Here is a 5396-nt window from a genome sequence, read left to right on the forward strand (position 1 = left end):
TGCAAGGGTAAAGGTGACCAACCATTTCTTGAGACGTGAGATTTTTGCGGCCAAAGTGAGAACGGTCTGGGCCTACCGGGAAGTTGGTGATTCTGGTTCCTCCGACACTTCCTTTGGCAGAACTCAGCAAACTGCAAGCCCCTTGTCTCTGTGCTCCTTACAAAGAAGCAGCTCCATGAGGCCAGCGCCGGCATGGGCACCTGCAGGGTGCCACCCAGCACGGGTGCACATGGGTGCACAGTTGCATGGAAAGAGGTCCTTGCACCCTCTTAGGAAAAGAGTGTTTATCAGGCAGACAAGGAAGGCACAGAGCTCTGGGTTTGGACAGCAGCCTGTGCAAAGGCCCAGGGGCACCCAGCTTGATGAGGCTGACGAGGGCAAGCTGTCTTCTACTGCTTCCAGGGTGTGAGGGGTCTGAGGTGACACTTCCCTGGAGGAAGCCCAGGGAACAAGAAAGGGCCCAGAGTAAGCAGGGCTGAGAATATGCCAGACCGGGGAGTTTGGACTTGCATTGAAATATTGGATCGCTTCAAGAAAGAGTTAAATTTGGGGTCTTGAGGTATTGCTCTGGTGGTAGTGGGCCAGGAGGAAAACCATGACGATGCCTTTCAGGTAAGGTTGCAGCGGAGGGGGGTGGAGAGGACGGAACCGTATTCTAGAAACACTCTAGAGGCTAATGTGTGCTCATCACTTGGGTATGGGGGAGGAGGGCAAAGGCGGGGGGACAAGGGCCAGATCCAGATTTCTCATCAGAAAGTTGAGAAAACAAGGCGAGGAGCAGGTTTGGGGAGGACCAAAGGTGTGGGGGGGTGGGGGGGGCTTGGAGCGCGCAGGCCTCCAGGTGACCTGGGGGAGATCTGATTGTGAGCGGCCGGTACCTTCCTCGGCTCACTCTGCTGTAACAGAACACCCCAGACCCGGAGCCCTAACCAACAGAAATGTCTTTCTCGCAGCTCTGGAGCTGTCCATGGGTTCAAGCCCTGTGTTGGGCTCTGTGCTGACAGCCCAGAGCCTGGAACCTGCTTCAGACTCTGTGTCTCCTTCTCTCTGTCCCTCCCTCGCTTGTGCTCTCTCTCTCTCTCTCTCTCAGAAATAAATAAACTTAAAAAAAAAATAAAACATGAGCCAAAGTTACAACCACCATTAGCTGAACACTGTTGTATTTTTTAAATTATCATTTCAAAAGTAATAGCTACCAAATTCCCCAGTGGGTTGGTACCTGGTGGTGAAAGGCAGTTCGGAGGATGATCCCAGACCAGTTGAGAGCGTGAAGAGACAGGAGGGTCTCCAGCATGCTTTAACGCTCACTTGATCTTGACCTTGAAAGAACAGATGTGAGTAGAGTGGACGTCTAGTGAGGGAGTCTGTGCAGGAGAAGAAAGCAGCCTTGATCTCCCTGCCCTGCCTTCCGGTGGGGCCACCGCCCGCGGGGACATTTGGAGCTGAGTCTAATAAAGCAGTCGGGTCACCTTGCTAGGCTCTGGGGAAGGAAGGAGGGGGGCCTTGTAAAGAGGCGGCTGAGCTCCAGGGTGTTTGGAGAAGAGGAACCCGGATCCACATGTTGGATGCTCAGGACACCTTGCTTCCCAAACAGTGAAGAGGTGGGCAGGTCCGACCGTCACAGCTTCGGACGCCTGTTGGACACAAGGTCAAGGTTGCAGAACTCAGAGTGAGGGCGTTGGGTACGCTCCAAGGTTCCAGGCACATTTCACACACGATTACAATGGCACACGTAAACACTGCAGGGTTGGAAACTAAAGCCATGTCTATAAAAATGCTCACGCACTGAACTGAATCAATCAATTCCAAGGCATCAAGTCAGCGAGGGAAAAATTCAATCAGAGCTGCCCTGTGGTCCTCCTGAAAAATGGCTTTGGCTGCAAATGCGGTTTGAGTGTGGGGGGAAGGGAGGGGGCAGGAGGGCTCGGTCTGGTCAGTGTGGTGGCCAAGTGCAGGGTCGTCCTCCAGGGTCCCTGCTGGAGCTGGGACACATGGGCGCTCCTAAGCTCCTCTGGGAGTGAGAGCCTCCTGCTTCCAGGCAAGGGGACCTCTGGTCCTGACGCAGCACCGAGGGTGCAAACATGGCCGGGCATGTGCATGGCAGCAAGCAGGGCTGATCTGTCGGCGGCCTCCCTCCTGATCCCAGGGGCTCCTAAGTCCCCAGTGCTGTAGAACCAGCTGTGCGTCCGGAACTGGAGCCTGGCCGGGTCTGCTGAGCAGGACGCATCTCTCCATGATTTTGTTAGAAAGAGGCCATCTTCACCTGAAAACGCTGGGATGTGAGAGGCAGAATTCACTCCTGCTACGAGGGAAGGGCATGAGCCATGGGTCCGCAGAGGACTTCTGGAAACCTGACTGTCGGGAGTGGGAGGCCTCCAGCCCGCCCGCCGGGCCGCCTTTAGCACCTGCCCTAGCAACGCCGAGCGCCGGCTCTGTGCAAGCCACTTGTCAGTGGAGTGAGAGTCATCTAACATAAAATCAACTGCTATAAAGTGCCCCATTCAGTGGCGTTTGCTACATGCACAATGTGTGCAATGCCACTCCTTTCTAATTCCAAAACATTTTCATCACCTCAAAAGAAAACCCTACACTCATTGCTGTGAACTAAGTGTTTGGTCACTTCCCTCCATTCGTGTTTCAAAGCCTAAGGCCCCCTGGGAGGGAACCAAGAGGCGGGGCCTCCGGGAGGGAATTAGGTCACCAGCTGGAGCCCTCACCAGTGGGGTTGGAGCCCTTGTAAAAGAGACCCAGAGTGACACCTGGCCCTTCTGGCATCTGAGGACCACAAAACAATACAGCCTTCGGTAAGGAAGGTGAGGTCCTCACCAGGCACTGACTCCACCGGCGCCTTGATTTTGGACTTCCCAGCCTCCAGAATGGCGAGAAAGAGATTTCTGTGATCTAGAACTCCCTCAGTTCATGATATTTTTGTGGCAGTGCCCGAAGCAGACTCAGATACCCACAGAGCACTCTCCCTAGCCCCCAGCCACAGCCCCTGGCAATCACTGATCTGCTTTCTGCCCCTGGATTGACCCATCGTGGAAATGTCACAGATGGAATCATGTACCGTGAGCTCCTGGCCACTGGCTTCCTTTACTTAGCAGAATGTTTGAGCCTCATCTAGGTGGATTTTGACGTCAGTAGTCCATTCTCTTTCATGGCCGAATAATACTCTGTTGTGTGGCTACACCACATTCTGTTTATTCATATTTTTATGTATTATTCATTTTTGAGAGAGACAGAGTGTGAGTGGGGGAGGAGCATAGAGAGAGGGAGACGCAGAATCCGAAGCAGCTCCAGGCTCTGAGCTGTCCGCACAGAGCCTGATGCCCGGTGCCAACTCGTGAACCCTGAGATCATGACTTAGCTGAAGTCGGATGGTTAATGGGCCAACCAGGCGCCCCGATCCATTCATCTGTTGATGACAACTTGAGTAGCTTCCACTTCCTGGTTATCGTGAATGCTGCTGCTAAGAGCGTGCATTTGCTTGGGTCTATGTTTTAGTTTTGGGGGAGGGGCTTAGATACCAAAGCACAAATTTGCTGGGCCGTACAGCCATCCTCTGTGTGACCCATTTAGGATCTAAATGAATTTGCCTCTAGGGCGTTGCGGTGTCTCGAGGTGTCTCCAGGGCCGGCCGCTGTGTGTCAGATGGTTTCCAAGCCGTGAATTCCTAATTCCTTGAACAGGATTCTAATTGGCCCATTGGGGGCGGGCCTCTTTCCTGGTCTAATCGGTATTGTGGGTTGGGGGGATGGGCGGGGCTGCACCTGACGCCCCAGCAGCACCACAGGGGGCACATTCTGTATGCAGGACTTGAGATAAAAGGCAGACATTTTCATCCCTTCAAAGAGCACCCAGGAGCCGACTGTGATCTCTAGAATTGTCGATCTTTGGTTCTCAGGAGCCGGCAGTAATTCTTAAACAGCTGCTTTTATGATTCACGACGTCACCAAATTTCACATGATTGTTTCTAAAACACCACATAAAGTTGTTCCATTACCATAATAATCCAGCGGAATGACCATTTTCCAGATCGTTCCAAATGAACAAGGCAAAACACCCAGCAATTTTATGGGAAATTGCTTTCTGCATTGTGTATGGCCACAAACAGGGAACATTAATAATGCAGCGCCGAGGCCCCACCCGGGACACGGGATGAGAGCTGTGTCTTGTGCAGCTGAGCGCGATGAATAATTAATTTCTTTGCTGATACCAAAAGGTATACTCTGTTATTAAAATACACTGACATTTTCCTTCACGACGGACACCCACTGTATGTTGGAATAATAAAGACCAAATTATATCAGAAAAAGCAGGGTTCCCACACTCATCGCAAGTGAGAAAAAATACAAGCTGTTGAATGCAGTGACTCAGTTTTAATTATTTTTAAGCTGCTCTGAATATGTGGTTGTATCCGGAGGTAGAATCTCGTTGTTTAAGATGCGAAGACCTCAGTCATTTGCTTCAGATGCTAAGAGAGAAAAAAAATTCAAAAAACTTAGTGTTTCAGGACATCCGGGTGGCTCAGTCAGTTAAGTGTCCGACTTTGGCTCCAGGCATGATTTCGTGGTTCATGGGTTCGAGACCTGCGTCAGGCTCTGAGCTGACAGCTCGGAGCCTGGAGCCTGCTTCAGATTCGGTGTCTCCCTCCCTCTCTCTCTCTCTCTCTCTCTCTCTCTCTCTCTTTCTCTGCCCCTCCCCTACTTGTGCTCTGTCTCTCAAAAATAAATAAACTTAAAAAAATTTTTATAAAAACTTAGTGTTCTTCAAATCAGCAGTTTGTTTTCACCATAGTAGATAAAAAATTAAAATTTGCTCATAAAAAAAAACAACTATCTTCTAAAAACTCTTCATGTCTTAAAAGTCAACCTTGAAGTATGTAATGGTGTATCTTTTCTGCGAATAAATAATAAGGAGCAAGATTTCCCCAGGGCAGTATGACCTCCCTGTTAAGTATGATTCACAGCATTATATTTTATAGAAAGCCATAATCTGTTCTACCCTAACTCTTTGAGTTACTTCCAGTTTTTTCTTTCATTGTAAATGTTATGGTCATGACTGTTTTGAATTTTGGATTTTGAAATCTTTGAATTTTGAAATAATTTCTCAGGTTAGATTTGAATTTTGAATTAGATTTGAATTTTGAAATCTTTGAATTTTGAAATAATTTCTCAGGTTGGATTTCTAAACTAAACAAAAGGCACGGGCATGATCAAGGCCGAATTGGAGTTGAGGAATATCAGAACAATTTATACCCCAGTTGACAGTATCAGCGTTCACTTTAACAAACTCTCATAATTGTTTGGAATTTTTAATTTCTTAATTTAAATTTTTTATTTCATTTTATTTAATTTGAGAGAGTGAGAGCAGAGGAGAGGGGCAAAGGGAGAGAG

Source organism: Suricata suricatta, chromosome 3 (assembly GCF_006229205.1).
Source record: "Suricata suricatta isolate VVHF042 chromosome 3, meerkat_22Aug2017_6uvM2_HiC, whole genome shotgun sequence".
Lineage (NCBI taxonomy): Eukaryota > Metazoa > Chordata > Mammalia > Carnivora > Herpestidae > Suricata > Suricata suricatta.